The following is a 13,335-nucleotide window of genomic DNA, read 5'->3' on the forward strand; positions in this document are numbered from 1 at the left end:
CGAGTGTAGCACTGCTCACAGCACTGTTTTACGTGCATGGGGAGAGTTCCAAACTACAGGCACTACTGCTCGAAGACCATCGTCAACTAGAGAAGCGTATGACCGTTACACTGTGCAACAGGCAAGAAGAGACCACATGAAACAGCAGGTGCAACTTCAGCCACAGTGAACATAATTACAAAGCACTAAATCTCACGCTCCACATTGGCATGGCGAATGCTTGGGGCTGGTCCGTTGCTCGACGACCAATACGTTGTGTTTCGTTGACAGTTGCATACCGTTGGTACCGTTTCCGACGATGCCAAGAACAAAGTGACTGGACCGAGGAATGGAATCGCGTGCTCTTCTCGAATGATAGCACGTTCAGTGAATAATGATACTGGACTTACTATTATATGAGCAAGTAATGCACCCATGTACGTGAGCCGTGTCAGCTCGCATCGATCGCTAGATCGCGGTAGCGGGACACGATCTTTCGTAGATCTCCGCGCGAGGAGCATTGACGGCCACGAAGGTTGGCAGTTGGAATTTGCGGATCGAAATGGCAGGAGCTTTTACAGGACGCGAGCCCGATTTACCTCTGTTGTCCGGAGCCGATTGGAAACGGCTTTTACGGAGTACAGACCTTACCCCGCGAAGACGGTGTTTTGTGTTGGCTGTGGTGGCGATGGGACTCTGGAAATTTGACTGCGCCTAGCATGTGGAGATTTTGAGTGCCACTTCACTGCTGATTTACGAAATATTTTTGGTGAGACTCCTTCTGTGGCTTCTGCGCCTTTTTGCTCCAATTAAGTCGTAGTGCTGAGACTAGTTTCTCCTATCTGCCGTGTTTGCTGTTTATGGGGTTTCGCTCCCAAGGAACTGAAGTTTACCTTAATGGAAGCAACTCTGTTCCGTTACAGACGTTAGTCGCAATTGTTTGTGAAACGTGTGGAAGCTGCGTGGTCTGTATTACAGAGACATTGGAGTTACGTTAACCAGAACGGCCTGTTTAAACTGGTCATATTTCGAGTGAATTACCGTGGACCATATTGGCGGCTTAACTGTGTGTTGTTCTTCCTTTTAGATACAGTAAAGTATAATTTAACTAGAGAGTTTTTTGACGGTAATTATTTTAGATAAGCATTTGAAATACATTTTGGTGGGATTAGTTTAATTTAATCAGAGTAAATTTTTAAGTTATTCATTTTAGTCAATTATTTGTACAATATTTTGGAGGGTGAGCCACCCAGAGATTTTCTATGGTAAATTCTGCTAAAATAAGAATATACTTTTCCACCGTAGTTGTTACGGGCAGCCTCGTAAACCAGGTTTAACATATGAGATTCGGTTCGGTTGCTTAGCTATTTGAAATAGTGGAGTTTACGTCAGCAAGGGCTGCCCGATTCACTACTTTCGGCTAGTGCCTTTACTGCGAAACATGTTACAAGCCAGTGAGCTTTAATTTTATTCTATTTCAAAATGTTGTTTAATGACTGTTCCTGCTGCATAATTAGTACAAGTAACTGTTTGCCAATTAATTTTGGGGGCACGTAAGTCTTATTGGTTTTCTCATTCCTGTAATCAGAGTGCTACCCAGCTGTTAAGTGCGTTGTTGCTGATCACCATATTCGCTGATTGGGCCATATTTGTTTTTCATTTATTTATGTTTGACTTTTAAATGGTAGTATAATAAAATAAGTACCGGCTTTTGTAAGGCAGTGAATTATTAGTAGCTTTCGAAGGTTAGTTCGTAGTCTGTTGTAGTTCACGTAGTACGGGACCTGCCCCATCTGCCAGCACACTCGTGGGTGGCGAGTTCATACTGCCCACCCTGACCATCGGGTTATGCTGCCTGTCGAGGGGCTGAACTGTATCTGTATAACTTCTCCTAGTTTTGAACTTACGTCACGAACGGACGCGACGAATTGTTTGTGTTGTTACTATTAATTGTTACCAAATTCGCTGCAATCATTTAAAACATTATATTTAAAAGTTAACTGAAAAATTTTGTAATTGTTAGTTTTGATTATTAATATCGAGCTTGGCTGACTTCAGACAAACTGCTTAATTTCTTCATTGTTTAAAATATCTTTTGTTGACGTCAACTGATGATCTCATTTGCTCGTCAATATTCGACAAGTTGTATAATGTCGTATTTGTTTTTAAAAGCTATTTTACTGACGCCATAAGCTTGTTGACTTTTATTTTAATAAAAGAATATGCATGTTTTCAACTGTGAACGCTGCTTCCTTGCCTCCTGGCCCGGCCCTACCACTCAACAGTGTATCAAGCTACTTTAGGGTAACTAAAGTCTATTCACCGAGAGCTGGGACGAAACATAAACAGTGTCACGTGAGCGACTACGCTCGTTTCCAGAGAAAGCATTCGGTGTTCACGTGATATGTAGGAGTGTGGAAAACCCTTGGCGCACGCTTTGCAGCTGGCGGCGTTCGGCTGGCTGCCGAGCTATCACAGCGGACCGTGAGAAACCTCGGCAACAATGTACGAAATAAATTTAACAATAATGTTAAAATAATGTTAAACTGAATTCATTCTGTCGAAGCAGATTTATTTTCATTCAGGTCGCTAACAAAACGCTCAATTCAAACACTACTAATTGTTAATTTCAATAACAATACCAGTAATAATAATGATAAAGGACGAAACAAGGTTCACACTGTCGAACTTGAACTGTTTTCATTGAGGTTTATAGCAAACCGCTCCTCTCTCTCCTCTATAATGCAGTCTAATTTCCACATTTGAGTTTTCACTTTTTCTATGACATGGAAGACGCACTTATTCCAATCCTCTGCAGTCACTGTTCTTACTGCTTCTTCTAGCAGTACTTTAACTTCCGGCATTTTGTTTGTTTTGTTTTCGCTGCAACATAGCCTTTGATTCTGGCCCACACTACCTTGATGGCGTTTAATTCATAGTGGTACGGAGGAATTCTGAGAACAGTTTTCCCTGCATTCTTCGCCATTTCATCTATTGTGTACTGTTGCAACCCTTGTCCACAGTACGAGCAGCCCTTATCGGCTCGCCATCTGACAAGTGTTCATGACGTCGCCTTTCCGGCTGAGATCTTTTTTAATATGTGACTTGTAAGTACTGCATCTTTTCAAGTCAGTACAAACTTTAATTTTATTAATGTACTATATACCTAATGTTTTAGTACAGTTAGCCTAATTCTGAAGACGAAGCTCATAGTAGCGCCGAAACCAGGTCAATTTTGACTTAATATTTGTGACCGAGGGCTTATTTGTTACAATATAACTCTGACACGGTCACTGAACCTTAGCTATGTTCAAAGCTTTTTTTTTATATCTAAAAGTTCTTTCTTCAACATACCGTCTTCGAAATTGATGTTTTTAGATTTTAACCACTCTGATATTTCTTGCTTATTGGAATTCGCTTTGAGAACTTTTTCTTTTCTCCGAAAGTGGTACGGCGCGTTATCAAGAACAATAACTGCATTTTCCTGAAGCCGAGGAAGAACATCTTGAAATCACTTGAAGGTTTCGGCGCACATCTCCTCATGATAATCTCCACTTTTTTTGGATTCGAAAGTCCACAAACATCCTTCAAAGAACCCTGCTTTTCTGCCAATGTGTGTGATAATGAGACATTTCCCTTTACCTGATGGGCCCTTGCTTCCGGTGGATAACCCGAACAGAAACGCTTGTTTTGAGGAATTTATAGTGCCATCTACCCAGACGTAACTTCGGGTATGTCCTGTGTTCACCCACGTCTCTTCCAAATAGTAAATGGGTCTGCCTTCATCTCTCAACCGTTTAATTGTTCGAAGATAATGCCGCCTCCATAAAATGATGTCATCCCTGTCTATTAGCATGCTATCGCGCCCATGCCGGACGTATTTGAAATTCATCTCTCTCAATAACTTATAAAATGTAGTTCTCCGAAAATTGCCCAGATCTGCATCTTCGTTCACGAACGTAAGCACTTTGTCAATTGTTGGCAATTCGTTACGAAAAAAAATTCCTGTCTTTTCCTTCGTATTGGATTTCTATCGAAGTTATGAACGCTTCAGAAAGTTTCTGTCGTAATTTTCCTTTCTTGGGAGACTTCAAAGAGTGTGTGGCCTTGTACTCACTTATCACACGATACACTGAAGAACGTCTAACACCTGTAGCTGCAGCTGTTTTCGAAACAATGTCACTCATCGACTGCTCTGGATGTAACAGTTCCGTTTTATACACATTAAGCATAATGTGCTTCTCAGAAGAACTTAATGATTTCTTCTTTGCTCGCTTCTTTGGTGGGCTTATAACTGATACGTCGACCTCGCTCGCTGAATCCGTGGATGACATAATGAGGACAGCCGTATGTGATGCTAATGAAATAAGTGAATATATAAAATAAGAAACTATGCAATGCTATTGGATGCGCACGTAAACAGTTAATGATCAGCGTGACTACAAACACATATACTTATTCTAATAATCAAGAACTAGTCTTTCAAGCGTCTTTACAGATGAACTTAAGATATCCGGAAATCGCCGCTGTGCAACACCTGCTAACGAGCTCACACCTGCAACTGAGACGGCCACACTGAGCGCCGCGTCTGCGAGCCGCACAATGCATCGCTCATAAAGGACAAACGGTTGCACCCATCGCATTCGAACAAACTACAAAATTAAATTCAAACCTTCCTAAAACGTTTCTCGCGTACACCCCCACAAGAAAATTTAAAGGGGCAAAGTTCGTCGCTTACTATATTTCGGATGATGATTTGGTAAAAGTTCTGCATCAGACGTGAGATTTTAATTTATTACTTCACTATTACTGACTCTATTGGGCAGAAAATTTGCAGACGTCATCAACATATAGTACTGAAGACAAATATAAAATTATTTTGCTGTGCGTCACACAGTTTAGGAGATATGGCGTGATAAATATAGAGTAACGCGAAAAAACAACTTTTCCTGAAAGCTTAAATATTTCCCTTTTTCAGTGACAATAAATTTTAATGTAATGTAAAAAAAAGTGTCAGAAGGTAGTTCGCGGATCACTTTATCATGTTCAGGTGCCAAATTATAAAAAACACGACTTTCATTTTTTAATTTCTGACGACCCTGCCTTGTACACCCCTCGACGGCAGCGCTATGGTCACGCGCCTTGCCGTGTTTACAGTACGTCTTTTGTTTCGGTGAATGGAGTATACACCCAGTTCAGTACATTGTTGAACACGAACGTTTTGGTGAAGCATAATGTTTGAACACGGCACGCTCACTGGTCAATGTTATTTTGACACAGTACTCCTTCCCCGTGTGCGACTTTTCATACAGGCATTGAGCCCTGACTTCATTTCTATGGATAACAACGCGCTGGTGAAGGAGCTCTTGGACAGAGAGGATATTCGGCGAATGAACTGGCCTGCCCATTCTGCCTACTTCATACCCATCGAGCACATGTAAGGTGCGTTGGGTAGACGTACTGCAGAACGTCCACAAGCAATAACTACCACCCATCAGTTGGTAACCTTGGTTGTGAAGGAATGGAATGTCTTACCACAAGAACTCTTTAACAACCTTGTGGCCACCGAGGGAGACGTGGCAGAGCATGCCTTGCCTTCCGTGGTGGTCACACACACTATTAAGAACCACGTTCGACCTTTTGTAATGTCGAGGAGCCCATTATAAATCATTGTGACTTCAGTGTAATTATCGTCCATGATTAAAAAAGGCATTTCTTTTCGTTTCACTGTGTATTTCTTTCCGTTATCTTCTGAACCGCACTTTAGCAGTTCTTTCTATGTATGGTGAATGTTTCATAGAGCTGTGTTACTTGGCAGTAACCCATCATGCGAAAGTTACTTTCGTCCTTCAAGTTTTGCACGCCTGTGGTTTTTTTCCCATCGTTCCTTAATCGTACCCTGCTCTCATTCCATTGTTGCTGCCCTTTTTATGTCCAATTGTTCATAGACTTCTTTCCATACAGCCACCTTCACTCTTCCAACTGCTCTCTTCGGCTCCTTGTTAGCCAACTTGTACAGTTACTTGTGCTCAGATACTCCAGTTGTATCCCACGTCTTCTTCGCATTTCATTTTTACAGCCTGCTGTACTTCACTCTTCCACCATTATGTTTCTTTGTGAATGGAGGCACATTTCTCTAAGGTTTCCTCCAAGTTTTTTCGTCCTTTCTTACACCTACAGACCTATTTATCTTCCACTATTCTTGTACTTCCTTTATTGGTTGTAAATCGCATAATTTTTTCTTCAAAGCTTTGCTGCTACTTGGGTTGGTCAGACTCCACCACATGATTCTTGGAGTTGTTAACTTTAATCTCATTTTATTTTTATAGGTGCATTCATAGTCAATTTCTGCTAGTTTATTTTCGGTCGACTCACGCTCTCTCGTTACGGTAATTGGGTCTTCAGCATGAAGGCCGTGGCATTCGATTACGTAAGAATTGACATAGCTACGTAGACTTCAGCGGCCGGCGTCATAATGATTAAAATTCTTGTGGGTGTTGCACCGTGTCTTTGTATTTTGTACAATGAAGCGGTATCAAACCCGGAAGAATTTTAATCGTTATACATAATAATTTTTACTGCTTGAATTTCCTATGGGCACAGCACTTTAAAATTGCCATCCGCGTAATGAACTGTTGTTGGATGGTATGTGTATTTTAGACTTTCAAAGAGGTCTACAATGGCTTTCAGGGTTCTTTCTCGTCGAATACGTTAGCAATGATATTGCTAATAAGCGTCTATAAACGTCCATTCTTTCGTCGATGGCTATCCATCAGTCTTCCCTTAAAATCGATTGATCAGGAAGCTATGGCTGTAGTACATTTTCAGAGACGCACGATGCTAATGCACTTGAAGTTTGAACCATGGAATGTTCGCAGTAACCATAGCGATGTAGATGTCATAAAAAAATTCATATGTTAAATTTGAAGTCTATTGCATCTGCATCTCGTGTGCGCACCTCTATGTATTACTTGCTGAAGACAGGAATTCATAGAGCACCCGACTTCCTTGTTGTACGCTCGACATAGGAAAACAACTCGATGAGTAGTGGAAGCGCCAATCATTGCAAGCCAAAATCTTAATTTAGATGAACAGATAGATGCAACAGGAGGCTTCGGGAACACAAACAGTTGTCACCCTCTTATGAAGTACTGTTTCACAAACTTTTCTTGGCGCTCGGACACCATAGCTCTGAATCGACAGAAGTGGCCAGTGGTCGTAAAACTTCGGACAGCCAGTCTTTTGTTTGCTCCATTGTCAATCTCGACAGCACAAGAAGCTCTTTACCGCACGCAATATTACTACTGCAAAGATACTCACAGTATTGTTACTTATCTGACTTGCTTTGAAGAATCATAGAAATGAAGTTGCTTGACGTCGTTCATAATCCAACTCAAAGTGATATAAAGCACGTTTTATTCCAGTAGACCGTGATTTTTAAAGATAATTTACTTCCTATGTTCATATTTTTTAGTATGTCGGATCTTCTTCTAAAGTAGCATGTGGGGGAAATATGAAGAAGGGTGAAAAAAGCGATAATACGTAATTCTGTGTACCACAAAGTTAAAATGGGTAAAAAAATATAACTACAGCAAAATATGCAAAAATATATAACGATAAAATGAAATAGATCAACGGTGGAGCCAAAATTCGTGAACATTTACAATTTTGACATGCGTAAGAGAGAAGAAAAAAATGTAATTACGTAAAAATCCGGACTCTAAATAATGAGGCTGTACGCATTGCCTTAAAATTATTTCCTATCTGCTCACTGGCCGAGAGAAGGAACATTACCGTTAGATGCCGCATGGTCTCAAGCGCCTTGTCACGGTTCGCGCGGCTCGCCCCGTCGGGGGTTCGAGTCCTCCCTTGGGTATGGGCGTGTGTGTTGTCCTTAGCGTAAGTTATTTTAAGTTCGAAAAAATGGGTCAAATGGCTCTGAGCACTATGCGATTTAACTTCTGAGGTCATCAGTCGCCTTGAACTTAGAACTAATTAAACCTAACTAACCTAAGGACATCACACACATCCATGCCCGAGGCAGGATTCGAACCTGCGACCGTAGCGGTCACGCGGTTCCAGACTGAAGCGCCTATAACCGCACGGCCACACCGGCCGGCTTTTAAGTTAGATTAACTAGTGTGTAAGCTTAGTGACCGATGACCTTAGCAGTTTGGTCCCATAGAACTTACCTCAAATTTCCAGTCTCCACTGCCGCCAGATAGTTAGGCTGACAGACTGCGACTTGTTGTTCTTCATATCTAACCACGCCTCCTACCATCGATATAATGCCTCGAATTCTCATTAACGAGATAACTACATGCAATGGAACTGTGAGAATAGTTACTGAACAGTCTTCCAATCCTTGAGATTTGGTAGGTACAGTTAACTGGTAGTATATAGATCCAAAGTTTAAAAAGGGTACCAGAGTGCTATAAAGGTATAGGTTTTTTCAAGGTCAAATCACTCAAAGATAGCGGATTTTGGCTGACTGAGTAAATGAAACAGTTTCGGTGTTTATAGACGCGTTTTGCTAGTGGATGAGTTCGCAGACCTTAACACATTAGTATTCTGGAAGTTTCTCGCAAATCGAAGTAGTAACCTAAGAATAAGATTACATAAATGCTTGCAAGGATTAGTCCGAAGAAATGAGAGCATTTTCATAGATGTCTATTGGTAATTCAGACCGTGGCAGCAGTGTTGCGTTTTTTGGAGTATGTGCTTGATATTATGTACTTAAATGGCTGTGTCCTTTCTTTCTCCACTCAAACTTTTACTCCGTCTCTCATGAGCTCGTCGACGACGGGACTTTAAACCCTAACCTTCGATCCCTTTTAATGAATATCTACTGTACTGAAGAATAAGTAATGTACGTCAGTGATTACTGAAACCACTTAAAAGTTTTCTGTACAGCACATCTTTCGCTTTTAAATTTTGCTTTGTGTTTATGTTGGGCGGAAGACACTACAGACTTCTGTCGGAAAAACGTGCAGAGAGAAGCACTTTTAAACGCGAAGCTAGTGCATTAGATTTGCTCTGCCGGCGGACACTTGATTACGCTGTATGCGCCCTCCAGCGCCCATTAGCTCAGATTAGGTAAACTCCCCCGTCGTAATAGCTGCATGAGTTAAGCCCACTGCCAGGCCTCGCTAGCGAAGCGATTATGCAGCGAGAGAGCGTTACGCCTTTGCGGTAAAGTGTACCCACTGAGGGAAGCACTGCAGTTCTACCTCCATTTAACCCTCAACCACACTCTTAAATACTGGTGTATTGCACCCACTGGCCCGCCCACAAAATTTTATTAGCAGTTTCAAGTGTGTAATGAAACTGTTTACCCTTGCATATCCACATGAAAGTGGTATCATATACAAGAGCTAGTTTGGCACCCCTGCTTCGCTCGGGTAGGCTGTATGGCCTGCAGAGATTTTGTTTTTATTTAATGGAGTTCTTACGTTGTTCACAAATTGCAACGCCTTCTAAGCTTTTCACGCTAATTAAGACCATATAAGCGTGGTCTTTTCCAACGTACGTTGGACTAACAAGCTATTCTGCTGGCTGGAGTCCACAGGTTTTGTTTATCATGCCTTTTGCGTTCTTGTGGAGATATTCCCATAGCAACTTTCATCTCCTAACAAGTATTTTTTTATACGTAACCGAGAAGTGAAACACCTATCTTCATAAATTTAGCTTTCAGTTATTTTAATGTAACTAAATATTTCATAAAGACTTTCATCCCCTTTTGCACTCCATTAAGGGTTGAATTTCCAGCAATGCTGAACGCGTACTTTTTTTGTTTCTTACCGTGAAGTCAAATACCAACTGTCATACATGTAGCCTTAAAAATCCTTTAGTAGTTCTTAAGCAATCATTTTTTTAAACTTTCTCACTATTTTTCATTTTTAGTGGTAAAATTTCCAAAAATGCTGAAACACGAATTTTTTATTTTCTAACTGAGGAACCAAAACCAGTTTTCGTAATTGTAGCTGTAAAATTCCCTTAATAGCGGCAAATTTTTAAAAAGCCTTTCATCCCCTATTTAACCCTTTTAGGAGTGGAATTTCGGACACTCCCTTCTTGAACGATGCCTACAGTATAAGGTCTACTCCTTCTCTGAAATTCAAGTTTCTATCCTTAGTGGTTTGGGCCAGGCGATGTTGAGTGAGTGAATCAGTCTGACCCTATTTCACACCCTTAGGGGCTGAATTTCCAAAAACAGTGAAATGCATATTTTTTCATCTCCAAACTAGAAGCCAAACACCGATTTTCAAAAATTAAGCTTTAAAAATGCTTGCACAATGAAATACTCTCATAAAACGTTTCACCCCCTGTTTCACTCCCTTAGGGATTAAATTTCCGAAAATTTGAAGTACACCCTTTGAAGTACACCCAGCTGTTGTTGTACCTGCTGGCACGCACTAAAGACGCTACCCTTTAGTAACCGCACATCGTTGATTGGCGTGGTGTAGATCAATTCCTTCAAGTGTGCCCACAGCCGAATCCTAGGGGACTGAGGTCTTGGTAACGAGCAGGCCAAGGTGTGCCACCCCCCCCCCCCTCTCCCCCGCTCCCCCCCCCCCCCCACGCCGACCAATCCAGGGGTCCTGAAATGTCTGCATCAGATGCTCGCACACACCTTGACGTTAAGTGTGCTGGCGCGCCATCATGCATGAACCACATTTATATTCGTTGCAGCGACGACACAGCCTCCAACACGGTACGTAATGTGCCCAGTTTATCTTTGTTGTAGCACGTATGGCCTTATTAATCTGTCGCCAAGTATGCCTACCTATACTCAGACTGAGAATCGATGTTGGTGCCCTCTTTCCTGAATTGCTTGGGAATTTACATCTGATCGTTACTGAAAATCACAATATTATCTCTTGTGAACCCAATCTCATCGGTAAATAAAATCTTGGATGTGAACAGTGAATTTGCGCCACACTACTGCAATAACCATTGACAGAACCGCCGTCTGCATGATGATCCTGTGGCCTTAGGGTCTGAACGCGCTGTAGATGACATGGGTACAGCAATTGTTAGTGAAGTACCTCCCTCTCCAGATAAGAGAGTGAGATAGGCCTTCTGCTGCTGCTAATCGTCGCGCGCTAGTCCTGGGGGTTACTTCCACCGAACGTAGCACACGCTCCTCCACGTCAGGTGTGCGGACTGTTTGGGACTTTTCACTGTCAGTCTTTCGAGGTGTAAGGGTATCTGTGTCCCTCAGACGCTGGAAAAGTCTGCTGAACAGACAGACAGAGGGCACTCTGCGGAGTGAATGTTTTTCAGCTTAGAGGGTGAGCACAATAGGTCCAGTTGCTAAACCATATCACAATATACAAGGGGTATTCGGAAAGTGAGGAACGATCGGTCGCGAAATGGAAAATCCGACGAGGTTTTCAATGGACGTTTTGGTCACTGTCTCTAGTATGCCCGTCAATCGCATCGAGACGCTCTGTTCAGTTGTGAATGCACTGTGAGCGAGTAAAGGTGCCTAGAACAACAATGTCTCCCGCCGAGTAGGAGGGCCCGCTGAGAGGCTTCGCCTTAGTGAATGCAGCCCACCTGTCACAACTGCCACGCACTTCCTTCTTCATGGCAATTCTCAGCCACACTCTTCAGGGGCAGTGAAGACGCTCCTGCAGCCTTTTCGATGGGAAGTGTTCGATCACCCACAACACAGCCCTAACTGGCTCGTCTTGATTATCATCTCTGTTCACATGAAACGCTGGATGCGAAGACAACACTTGGGCGCAGGCTACACGCTATAGATCAGCGTAGAGAATTATCGGAAAGCACAGGCGGCTGCCTTCTATGACGATGGCGTTGGAAATTTGGTATAACGCTCCGACAAACGTCTAAGTCGGAGCGGTGACTATGTAGAGAAGTACCTGCATGGTGTAGCTAAATGTGCAAAGAAAACAGGTTTGATTTTCACTGTGGTTTCCATTTCGCGACAGGTCGTTCCTTACTTTCCGAGTAACTCTCGTAATATCCACCATTTCGCTTGTCGAGTAGTAGGCTTTCATTGCTAACAGGTGGTGGAAGAGAGAAAATGTAAATATACTACACCATCTGTACGTACAAACAGCGCAATAACAGTAAACACATAAGTGAATCCTCGTTTAGAAGAAGGTAAAACACCATGATACATACTTAGCGTTGACAGTGCTGTACGAGAAGGCACACAAGCACGACGAAAGCCAAGGTAGCCTACAACACTAATCGAACCCACAGCTGACTGCAGGCCAGTTAATGGTAGGTAGAGTACAGTGAGGAAGACATCATGATGATCTGCCGACGTATTTGGCGGAGTGCCAGTTCAACAACATTGCTAATATCCGCAACCAAGAGTCGCGCGGCCCTTACTATGAACACGTGTTCATCTCGGAAAGTAGGCGTTTGCGTACGCATGTTTATTGGACTTATTTTCTAGTTTCGATGAGTACTATTATCTCTCAAAGCATTCGATACTTTTTTTTGAACACCCTGTATATAGAGATTGGCTGGGATTCGCGCTCTGAGAGTTAGGTACACTGTTAATTAGTTATATAGACAGTCCATCTATTCTGCAAACCTAGAATCTGGAAGATTTTTCCTGTTATCGATATTGATACTGGTAAGATATCGTTCTCGGGGAATCCAAGACTTCTGAGAATATCTGAATTTCAAATTTGAAGTCGGATAACAAATGGAAAACAACTTTTTTCGTCTGATATACTTCCAGATTAACAATTTTCTGATTTTTTCCTTCACTTATACTATGAAACTTTGCTTATTGCAAATTTTCATGTTTGTAGTCAATTGGAGGCATCCTATAGGTTTTAAAGAATGAATTTGAGAGTATGAAAATAGGTGACGTAAATGGCCGTATTGTTTGCATTGGCGTAAAAGATTAACTTTTTTACACCACCAAAGAACCATAGACCTAAGTATGTGATACAAATTTCAACTTGTTATGTCTACCCGTTCGTGAGAAATGACATCTTAACAGATGGACAAACAGAGGAAGAGTCGGATAAGAATGACAGAAAAAAATCGTGTGATATAATTACAAATTAAAATTTTCTTACGAAACTTCCTGACAGATTAAAACTGTGTGCCCGACCGAGACTCGAACTCGGGACCTTTGCCTTTCGCGGGCAAGTGCTCTACCATCTGAGCTACCGAAGCACGACTCACGCCCGGTACTCACAGCTTTACTTCTGCCAGTACCTCGTCTCCTACATCGATTTGTTTCCCCCTACAAATAGTATGGTATCGGTTTTGTCGATATGTGTTCAAAAAATGGTTCAAATGGCTCTGAGCACTATGGGACTCAACTGCTGAGGTCATTAGTCCCCTAGAACTTAGAACTAG

This window comes from Schistocerca serialis, chromosome 8 (genome assembly GCF_023864345.2).
Source record: "Schistocerca serialis cubense isolate TAMUIC-IGC-003099 chromosome 8, iqSchSeri2.2, whole genome shotgun sequence".
In the NCBI taxonomy this organism is placed as follows: domain Eukaryota; kingdom Metazoa; phylum Arthropoda; class Insecta; order Orthoptera; family Acrididae; genus Schistocerca; species Schistocerca serialis.